Here is a 12079-nt window from a genome sequence, read left to right as displayed (position 1 = left end):
AGGACGAGAAAAGTAAAACATGGGAGTTAATTGTAAGCAATTATCTCAGGGAGGACAAGTTTAAAGAAAGGCTCATTCCCATCTCTTTCTGACTCATAAGTTTTATGGAATCACTGGACGCAATAACCCATTGGCTTTTTATTCCGGAGGCCTCCACTCTCTATCATCAAGTTAACCGAACCATGGAGAGTGCTGAACTCTGGTCTCAGACGTGGCGCTCTCACTCATTCACATACCCGCACATACACCTTCTGATTGTAATAGTAAGTCAACTCAGCTATTTGTACACCAAAAAGCTTCAGGCCATCCCGTATGGAACATTATTGAAGAACCAGAATTTTCATCCCATAATAATGAAAATGATCGACACAGCAATCCAAATGGCAGTAGTATTGCCAAGTGATCGCTTATGAGGTTTCAGGCACTGTGCTTTCCAGTTACTTAGCTTACCTCTTTGAGTTACTACCATCCTTGTATATCGTGTATTTTGACTGCCTTTCACTAATGAGGAACTCAAAGCCCAAAGTGGTAAATGAACTTGCTCAAGTCACAGAGCTAACAAGGGACAGAGCTGTGTTTGGTTCTGTCAGAGACCAGACTGGTATGTACCGTATCAAGGTCTTTAGACATTAGTATGCCTTGATATCACGTGTACCTCAAAGGGAGGATAGGCATGTTATCTGAGGACCTCAATTTGTGCTCTGTTAGATATTCTCCGACTCTTACCTTCATCTTTAAAAATTATTACTCACTAGAAGCTACAAATCCAAGGTAAAGAAATCACTTCTCCTGCTCACCCAGTTTCTGCCTGATTGTGTATATTCACCTCATTTCAGTCAGGAGCCAGGTTTTATTTATTTATTTTATTTTTCTTTTTTGAATATTTTATGTATTTGTCAGAGAGAGAGTGCACGTGCACAAGCAGGGAGAGCAGCAGACAGAGGGAGAAGCAGGCTCCCTCTGAGTGGGGAGCCCAATGCAGGGCTCAATCCCAGGACCCTAGGATCATGACCTGAGCCAAAGGCAGATGCATAACTGACTAAGCCACCCACACATCCCTAAGAGCCAGATTTTAAAGGCTATACAAAAATCCAACTGAATTTTGTGTTACGAAAGAATGTAGAGTGTTTTCTCTCTGAAATATTTGCTCCCTGTTTTGCTCAAGTCATTTGTTATAAACCAATAGCAGGATAGTGCAAAGGAAGGATGTGGGTATTATAAAATAACTACCCCCCTGGTGAGTAAAGACACTGGCGATCTGTTGTTCCTTCTGCTCTCCCAGGGGGATGACTGTATATCCCTGATGGTGTTGGAAACAAACTGAGAGAAATCACACATCCTTTTCCAAACTGGAACCACATGTTAATAGAACAGATTAATCTATGTAGCTCTTTAGCTAATCACCTTGCATTTGCCTGCTTGCATGGCTTCAGTGCTTTTGGTGGAATCGATGAAGCTGTGAAAATCTGCCATCTCACTGAGAGGTAGAAAGATCTTCAAAGCACAGACTCTAGGACTTCCATAGTGAGCTCTTCAAAAGATCAAAATGTGTCCTGAAATCAGCACGTGGAGCTGATTTCAAGAGGCAATGGGGAAACAACACAGAACGCATCCCCAGTATAACCGGCAGGGCTTGTTGCCAATTGAAATTAACAAAACAGTCTTTGACATCCTGTTGTTACACTAACACCGGCATCAGTAACATTTACCAAGCCGGAATCTTACCTGGCACATGGTTGGTGTCACCACATACAAAGGAACTATTATCTTCTGAGAGTTTTTCACTTTCTTTCCCATACTCAACACAGGGATGCCAAATCCCTTAGTATGTGGATACCAATATATTATTTATGTTTGCAAATGAGCTTGTTCCATCTTCCAAGCTTAAGTGCTACAAAGACGCTGATTTCCAACAGTGCCTGGAAAATCTAAGCAACTTGACTACCCCCAGAGACCTGAATCCATAATGATTCAGCATTTTACATGATGGCTCATATGTAAGTTTCAGAAACCAGTATTCACTCCAGAAGCTAGTGAGAAAAGTCACCTTCAAAAGGTACAGTTTCAACTATGCATCATTGAGGAGAATAACCACGGACTTCACTCCAACCTGTAAATTCTAAACCTAACACTACATATTGATTTGGCTGAGGGAAGCTAAAATTTACAAGTCAGAGGGCCAATAACACCCAGTCAAACCCAGTAACAGGGACATCTGAAATTTTCATTGGCATGGGGATTAAGAAGTTACATGCTTTGCCAAACCTATTTTGCCTTCATTGTAACAAGGCGGCATTGATTAATCACCAAAAACTGTGTAAGTATGTCAGCTGTAGGTGTATTTGGTGTGATCAGTGTCATAGAAATAATGTCCAAGAGTTCACAAGCCACTTTCTAATAATGAGGGAGGCAGATTCCTGGCCCTAATGCTCAGGCATCAATGCCATCTGCATCGTCACAGCCAAGTGCCTGGAATGTTGGACTCTTGATTCCATATTTATCACCATGATACAGAGGTCACTGTCAATTTTGGAAATAATTAAACAGGGAAGATTATTTGCAAGCTACTCTTGGCAGAGAAAAAGCGTGCTGCAGTGATATTTGTTAGGGAGGTAGAATAGATAACACGGGCAAGGGGGGGCGCGGGTAACAGGGTTGGGTTAAACTGAATGTTGGTTTTGCAGAATTTTGGCAGGGTATTACAAGAGGCAGAATTTAAAGTATGTAACTCTGTATGGCCAGGCAGAGTTTGAGAGAAAACCCTGGAATAGATGGAGGGTTCTTAATTATGCCTGGTTAGTTATGCTTTCAGTTAACCCTTTGTTTTCCTTATCTAAATCATTAAGAGGATTCTGTTCCCACAGCCACAACTCTTCATAAAGCTAGACATTAACAATCATCCCTTTCCAGGGTAACATCATCCCCTGATGCCCGGTCCACCTTCCTTGAGTGTAAGCAGAAATGCGTTAGGACTCGGGGCATGATAGGGCTGAAATGAACAGAACCGGACCTTGTTCATTCCCTTTGGCTCAGACTTTGGAAAGATGCCGCTTTCTTACTACCTACCTGGGCACAGTCCTTACATCAGGACACAGACCTTGTCACTGATGTTTATAATCCACAGAAAAGACAGGATGTCACTATCTTCCCCCCAATGCAACATTCAAATAAAGATGACTTTCATGTAGGACCAGAACCTAAGAATATCCAGAACTACTCAGAGCTATCACTAATTGGTCCTATTTTTCATCTGGAGAGCTTGGCAGGTTCGTGACACTATAGCAAAAGTCTTCCCACTAGGACCTTGCCAATTTCAGCTTTAATTCCATCAGCAAACAACTTTGACTGTGTTGGGAAAATTCCATTAATCATTCATGTTCTGTGAAGAATGATACACAAAGGAGCTGACAGCATCAGGCAGCAAGTTTCCATTTGTTTGGTAATTAAGAACTCCAGGCCATCTAATGGTGCCGAGATGCAAATCCGATGCCCGGTTGGAGCCACCAGAATGAGCTGAAAGGAATTCACTTGCACTTATACCCCTGATGTCCAGCGATTTGATGGATCTTTCCCTCTCCTGTTAGGTGAGCAGCAGGCATATTGCTGGAAGCTGAAATGATATAGAAATGTTACAGAAGCCTGAACTTCTTTTAAGAAGATACCAACTCTTTGGGACACATCCTTTTTTAAACGTGTTTCTAAATTCTGTTTTAATTATACAAATCCATCAATGCACATTTTCCCTGAGTCAAAGTTTTATATCACCCAAATACAATGAGAACGGCACTTTGATTTAAAATTGGAGGGGCGCCTGGGTGGCTCAGTCAGTTAAGTGACTGACTCTTGGTTTGGCTCAAAGCAGGATCTCAGGGTTGTGAGCCCTTTCCCTCTGCCCCCCCCTTTCTCTTTCTCTCTCTCTCTCTCTCTCTCTAATAAATGAATAAATCTTTAACAAAAATAAAATTCTAATGGGATTTTCTTTTCCTGTATAAGAACCTTATCATTCAGCAAAACAGAGATCCACAAAACTTTGGCATTGAGAATCTTCCATGAAACAGGGTCCTTTTTTTTTTTTCCCCTATATCCGAGTTGTGCATTACTACACCTATTTTGAAATACCAGGCGCAATTTAATGATTAAAATTTACCAGGAATTCAGCCAGAGCATTAGGAGAGGTTGTGAAATTAATCCTCTTCTAGACCAGAGATTGCTAGTGGGTCTCCATTGGTTTCTTATATCATCAGAGAAGCATACCCACAAGGTCACTTACAAATCCAGATGGCTTTCAAATGGCCCAGGAACTCTGTCATCATTTGCTACTCTCCTCTTTCTTCTTCCTATCATCAAAATGCCTTCTTGAAATATCTAACTCTACTTCACAGGAAGTGGAGGGGAGAGAGTCCAGCCAGATGCAACTCACATGTTTATGGCAATAAAATGAAACGTTCTTACAGACCTTTTCAGTGTTTTTCCTGGGCCTTACTTACTTACTTTCTTTGGTCTTTCAGTTACTTGGTCTTCCAATAGGGCACTTTCAGCCTACATGGGCTGAGAAAAAAGTAGAATCTCGGGACTTCTTTTAACGGATCTGCTTCAACCTTTAGCTTCTATATCCTGGAATTTCCAATTGGTCTCCCGGCTTTTCTTTACATATTTTCATCTCCAGGTCAAGATGGACTGTAAAATGTAGGTTTCAATTGGGAATTGATAGTGGGCACTATTTTTTTCAAATGCAAAACTATAAGGGAATTCTAGTTCCTTAATATTCATGTCTTTCTTATAGTTGTGTGTTGATACGCCCTGCATTTCATATTCTTTCTCGGATACTTTTTTCCAGCACTTTGCTGATTTTATGAACCTTGACAATAAGAAAACATCCTTCAAGGATTGTAAACAACTTTTACTCAGTGGCCTCATCCCTAGTTAGAGCCATTTGTTATGTGATATCAATCAAATATGCCTAAAATAAATTTAATGCAAAACATCATGGGAGAAAATAATACTACCTTATGCTCTCACCTCCCTTTCAATACAAAAGGTGTTTATAGGAATGCATGATATTCTACTACACAGTTTAAATATTTTAAGGCATTTTTTTCTGTTTTCTTAAATACACAGGCTACATTGACTATGCATGTTTAAATTTCCATTTTTGCCTTTAGAGATACAAAAAAGGTCACATAAATAACAAATTGTTATATTTATGTGTCTCCGATATCACATTCGTGGTTTCTTTTTAGAAGAAGATAAAGCAGTTTCTGTGATATCTTAGCTCCAGGGGAGGTCTTCACGTGTCCCACTCATACAAATTGATGATTTGTGTATGTACGTTTTGGGAGCCTTATGAAATGGTTAGAAATAGTAATGCTCTTAAGTTAGAACCCCTTGACTCAATTTTCCCTCTGACTTTCCAGAGATCTCAGGACGTGCGAAAAGGATGGGGACTGGGAGGAGAACAAGGAAGGAGGAAGAAGACAGGCCTCCATATTAACACTCGTCCTCATGGCATCTTCACTGCCACAGACAGAATGCTTTTTGTTTCATTTCCCTCCTCTACCCTGGCCTCAAAAAGGTCAGACTCTCACTTCTCACTCTTAGATCACAGTTTCCTATCTTTTCAGCTCTTTCTTCCTCTAGACCCCCACCTATTTTTTCATCTTTACCGAGACTTCTAATACCTGATTCCTGCACTAACTCTGTCCATCAGAACCTTCCTGCATCTCTTCTTCCCACACTCAACCTAGAATTCTATGGATATTCTTCCCCAGAATATCATTGAACCAACATTGTCCACTGCTGCACCCTCTTCACTTTCTGATACAGCTGTGGCAGGTTTCCTGGGTGCGGGACCGGTGCAGTTACACAAGACTATATGCTCAGAAAGTGGTCCTTCACTTGGGTTTTATTGTTCTCCAGTCGCCATCTTGAAAAGCTAATAGTCAACCTTGGCATTTGTGTTTTGTGGGTGAAGTCCAACGGGACAATGAAGCACGTGTCAGGTGTTTGGAGGCTCTGCTCCCGTGTGGACCCACCTATACCTACCTCCTCACTTCGCCCGTATATAATCTCTTACCTGCCTGTTTCCCAACCCCTGCCCAGCAACTACTGCCGCCCTTCTCCCCAGAGGGTCCTGGATAGTGGATAGGGAAGGGGATTGGCACATGCTCCCTGTACCTCAAGTCCTGGTGTGGGGCCCTGAGGGCCCATGAACACCTGCTTTCACCCCACAGATATCCTGGAGCCAGAGGGAGCACCGTGACATTAAATAGCCAAGGAAAAGTACTATGAGAGGAAAGGAGAGAGGCTGTGGAAAAAAGGGAAACACTTTTCCTGGTATTTGAACATGGGGTTCCATATTTTCACTTTGTACCATGGACTGCAAATTAGGTAGGTAGCCAGCCCTGGCCCCAGCCTTCCAGCAGAAGACCAGTATTGGACATTCTCAAGGCAAAGGCTTGCGAGTGACTTAAAGAAGGTGGGAACTGTCCCTGGTCAACAGTCAGCAAAACACAGGACCTCAGCCCCACAGCCCCAGGAGATGAATTCTACCAGCATCCAGTGAGCTGGGACAAGGCCCCCAGCCCTGGACGTGAATGGCAGCTCCAACCGTCCCTGTGATGGTGGCTTTATGTGACCCTGAGCAGAGGATTCTTTCAACCTCCCCCCTGAATTTATGACCTGTACCAGTGTAAGCTGCCATCTTTATGGTATTCTTTTTTTTTTTTTTTTACACAGTGATAGAAAACCAACAGACATAACAGACATGAGAAGCTCTTCAATGTCAGGATCTAAATTTTTGTCATTTTTGTCCCCAAGTTTTCTTCACCATCCCCAACACCTTTTAAAGTGCTCAGTGCTTAGCCCTTTGTCCTTCCTTTGACTCATTTATTTATTCAAGGAAGGTAATACTGATTCATCATTTTAAATGTCATTATAAATAGCATTATCATTATTATTATATTGTTTTTTATAAACTCTAAGAGGCCAAACACAGGCATTCTTCTCCTGGTGCTTCACACCCTGCTCTCTAATCTTGCCTCTGCACATGAATAAGGCCCTTTCCCCACATTGCCCTGCACCTTTAAAGATGAAGCTTATGCTCCCTTCTCAGAAAAACTGACTGTGGCTTCCAGAAGCTTATATCTCAGGAAATTGTTATTCACAAAGTGCTTTGAAATCTTCGGCACAACAGGATACAAAGAGCAAAGTGTCTGCTGATGTACACATATTGAAAACATATGGCCATGCTATAAACCTAAATATCTCAGACCCACAAATAATGCACAAGGCAGCATTTAATTTCCTGGTGGAAAGACTTTCCATTATTTTCTTTCTCAAACTCCCAGTTCTGTCAAGGTAAAGAATAAACACAATTTTCCTAGACAAGCAAAATATAGAGAGCCAAAGCCATTATTCTAGACCATTTGGAATCGCAATGTAGATAAATATATAAACTCATAAGACCTTTGGAATAATGGGGAACTGTGGTTAACAGTTGATGTTTCTGACTATTAGAAAAATAACTTGGTATAGTCAAGGACCAAGCTCATGGCAGATTCTCATAGTAAATCTTGTCAAAAATTTTTTTTAAGTTTTTATTTTTTTTTCTTAGATTTTGGTAAAATACCCATAACATAAAATTTCCATTTTAACAATTTTTTAAGGGTACAGCTCAAGAAGTTGTAAGTACGTTCATACTGTTGTGCGATCTCCAGAATTTTTTTCATCTTACAAAACTGAAACTCTGTATCTGTTAAACAACTCCCCATCTCCCTTCCCCTCAGCCTCCAGCAACCACCATTCTACTTTCTATTTCTATGAATTCAACTACTCTAGATAGAGTATTTGTTTTCTTTATCCATTTATTCATTGATGGATGCTGGGGTGACTTTCACCTCTTGAGTATTGTGAATAATGCTCCTAAGAACATGGATGTATGAATATCTCTTTGGGACCCGATATTCAATTCTTCGGGGTATATATACAAAAGTGGAATTATTAGGTCATATGGTAATTCTATTTTTAACTCTTTGAGGAACTGCCGTACCATTTTTTCATAGTGGCTGCCCCATTTTGTATTCTCACTACGTTTGTCAGCTAGGACTGCTCTAACAAATACCACTGATTAGGTGGTTTGAACAATAGAAATTTATTTTCTCACTGTTCTGAAGGCTGGGAATTCCAAGATAAGCGTGCTAGCTCACCTCATTTCTGCTGAGAGCTCTCTTTCCAGCTTGTAGATGGCTACCCTCTCTCTGTGTCTTCATATTGAAGGTAGAGAAGAAGAGAGAGAGAGAGGATGAGAGAGAGAGGGAAAAAAAAAAAGAGAGAATGGTAGTAGGGAGATCTCCCTCCTCTTATATAACTTGCAATCCTATTGGGTTTGGGCCTACCCTCATGAGCTCATTTAACTTAATTATTTCTAAAAACCCTATTTCCAAATACAGTCACACTGGGGGTTAGGGCTTCATCATATGAACTGGAAGGAGACACAATTCAGTCCATAGTGCTTACCAGTTTTTCATTCTGCTTCTCACTGATCTGACACACTTTTTGTAGTAATTCCCTGTTACACAGAGTGCTAAGTGGCACATGTACAAAGACTTCAAAAAGCACCAAGGGTCCATGTCATATAATAGATATTTGGTATTAATCACAAATTTTAGGCAACTGTATAAAATAAATGGTATGATGATCTAATTCTCAAGAACAATTAAAAAAAATAGTGATCTCACATATAACAAAAAAAAAGGGGGAAGTGAGGAATCAGCTCTGGAGAAGCTTTTTCTTGAAAAACTATACGGTTGCCTCAACTATCATTTGTTTGCTTTGAATTTTGTTTTCCTTTCTCTTTCTTTGTACTAAATTAGAAAACATTATGTCATAATTACAGGTTTTCAGTAATGGCAGCAAATGTTCGATAGTTTCAATCAGATAATTCTGGATATTCCAATCTAATATGTGTTCCAAATTATGAAGGTATTCCTCACTCACTGCTCCCTTCAGAATGACGTCAGACACCATATTCAATCTTGCCTGACATTCAAAACCTGGAATAAGCTGCACTCAGCTCTGGAAAATGCCTTCATATGTCTTATAGGATTTGAAGATATTTTCTTTCAAAATCCCCATAATACATCTTCAGTTCATTTTTCTCAAAGCAAAAGGTATCAGGTTCCTTGAAGTAATTCTTATATTTTATTTTTATTTGCAAAGTGATTTCTATTTGCAAAATCATGGTCAAAAAACTTTGTAACTATGTATGATGATAGACATTAACTAGATTTATTATGGTGGTCACTTTGCAGTATATACAAATATTGAATCATTATGCTGTACACATGAAACTAATAGGCTATGTGTTGATCATACCTCAATAAAAAGGATAGCAATTATTTTATACTGATTATATGTTGAAATGACAATAATCTGGATATCTTTGCTTAAGTAAAACGTATTTTTTAAAATTAATAATCATGTTATTAATATCTTTCAAAATAACGAATAACTAAGATATCTGCCTTGAACATATCACTTGATATCATATAAAGAGTCTTTTCTGGCTTTATCAATGTCATGAAAAAGCATTTTTCATGTAATTTTTCAATTTCTCAATTCATAAAGCCAAGTAAAAAATTTTCATTTGCACAGATATAATATTTTCTTCTTTGGAAAATCATTCTTAGTCTCATTGAAAATATCTTCCTTCAGGGTGTTGAAGAGGCCTGTAGTAGCCTCTGTATTACCATAATAGAATTTTTTTTGTAGCACCTTTACCACTGAATCCAGATGGAAGTAAAATCGTTCTTGACCAACTTTTCTCTATTGTCACACAACTTACATTACTCTCATAGCAAGGATCTTTACTGCTGCACACTAAGAAGGTGGTGTGTGATTTTAGTTCCAATGTGACTTTTCTAATCTTCACTTCTTACAAAATGATCAATAATTAATTAAATACTCACATCTTCTGGAGCAGAGGTTTTCAATGATAAACACAATTTTATCAAATACCCCTCCTTCATGCATGTACTATTGGTAATTGTGTATTAAAATGAGGTTCTTTGTGTCTCTGTTTTTGCTGAGCCCCTCTTCTACCATAACAGCATCCACCAAACCTACATTAAGGGGAAAAAAAAAAAGGAAGAAAGAAAGAAAGAAAGAAAGAAAAGGAAAGGAAAAAAGAAAAAAAGACATCCATCTACCTTTCAGGATTTGCAAAGGATATGTATAAAAACTGGTTTTGCAATCTTCCGCCATCACCTACCTCCAGGTTATAAAACCGAGTCTAGGAAGTCAGCTAAATGTGTTGAAAATTGGAGAATATCTTTGGAGAATTTCTTAAAACATCAAAGCCTTTTGCTCACCTCTTTTCCTAAAGGACAGGAGGTTGGGATAGGCTTTTCCCTTATCTCAAGCCCAGTGAGACGACCTTCAGAGAAAATCACTTTGGAGAGTTTGATGTGTGATTCTTCAAGTTTAGGGGAAAAGACAGACCACAGTGCATTAGATATAAAAGTATGAACCTCTGTAGAGTATTAATCAAGCAGCCAATCTGAAGGGGAAAGGTTGTGGTTACTAGGCAGAGGAGGATAGTACAAGTTAGGAGTTGACTACTTTTACACTCATGAGAGGACAAGGATGAAGGAGGATTTCTCATAGACTAGATAAGCACCAAGTTGGAAGAGAGTAAGCCCAGTGGTTTTTTAATACTCCCAGAAGTGCCTGTACAAAGTAGTGAACCAACATAGGCTGAAACTCAGGATAGCCAACAGATACCTAAGTGACTATTTAAGTGAAAATGAATTGTTCCTATCATGAAGCAGAGTCTAATGTCTAGTGGGAGGTAATATTAGAATCCAAACTAGTTTCTAAAACAAAAGTCAGCTTTGTCCACTCTCAAACACCAGGGAGAGTTAGCTCAAATTATCCATTATGGCCAAAGAAAACCAAAGCCAAATCACACCAGTACCTGTCACTAAAAAAACACCACCACTTGGCTCTCAAATATGAGAACAAGAAAGAAAAATTCAAAACAAAGGAATAAAGAAGGTGGTGACCACATTGTCACTTCCACTTCAGATTGCCAAAGATATCTTGAACTGAGGGACCGAGAAGCTTACATCTGAAATGTGGTTTTATTAGCTAGATTAGCCACATTAATTCCTCAACAAAGATTATTTGAATATTAAAGATTTAAAGATTTTCTTTTTCTTTTTTTTTTTTTAAAGATTTTATTTATTTATTTATTTGACACAGAGAGAGAGAGAGTTCACAAGTAGGCAGAGAGCCAGGTAGAGAGTGAGAGGGAAGCAGGATCCCCGCCGAGCATAGAGCCCAATGCAGGGCTCAATCCCACGACCCTGAGATCGTGACCTGAGCCGAAGGCAGAGGTTTTAACCCACTGAGCCACCCGGCACCCTGATTTAAAGATTTTTCAATTCATAGAGTAAGTTGTAACAACGTCACTAAATGGGTTTGGATGGGTGATGAGGGATTGGGGGAGAGTGGAGGAGAATAAAGTATTTTCTTATCAGTCCCCTGTAAATTAGATGTGTGTGCCAGACCTACAAGGGCACTCTTGGGTTAGAAATGCAGCTCTCACATTGCAACCGATATTACCTAACACACAACACTATCATTTGGCAGAAGAATTCAGTCAATTGGTAATATTACACTTTTTCTCCAATAATATTCTTTTATTTGAGATTATTTCCACAAATCTTTTGCCTGATCAGTAGCTACTGGAGGTAAAAGTTGTGTAATCAACAGTCCCAGTCTGCTCCAGGACTTTTGTTTTGTTCGTTCATTCGTTTGTTTGTTTGTTTTGTTTTGTTTTTAAGAAAGCATTAGTTTTTGCTTATGTGGGGAAGGAAAATATGCACATTTAAATTGGATTATCAGAAAGGAGACTGCATTCTTTTTTACAAGAGCACACAAGTTCCTGTGTTTCTTTCTTTCTTTCTTTCTTTATTTTTTTTTAAGATTTATGTGTTTATTTTATAGAGAGAGAATGTGAGCAAGTGTGAGCAGGGGGAAGGGCAGAGAGAGACAGAAAGAATCCTGACGCTGACTTGCT

The sequence above is a fragment of the Martes martes genome (genome assembly GCF_963455335.1).
Source record: "Martes martes genome assembly, chromosome: 7".
Classification (NCBI taxonomy): Eukaryota; Metazoa; Chordata; class Mammalia; order Carnivora; family Mustelidae; genus Martes; species Martes martes.
This window is presented reverse-complemented; position numbering follows the sequence as displayed.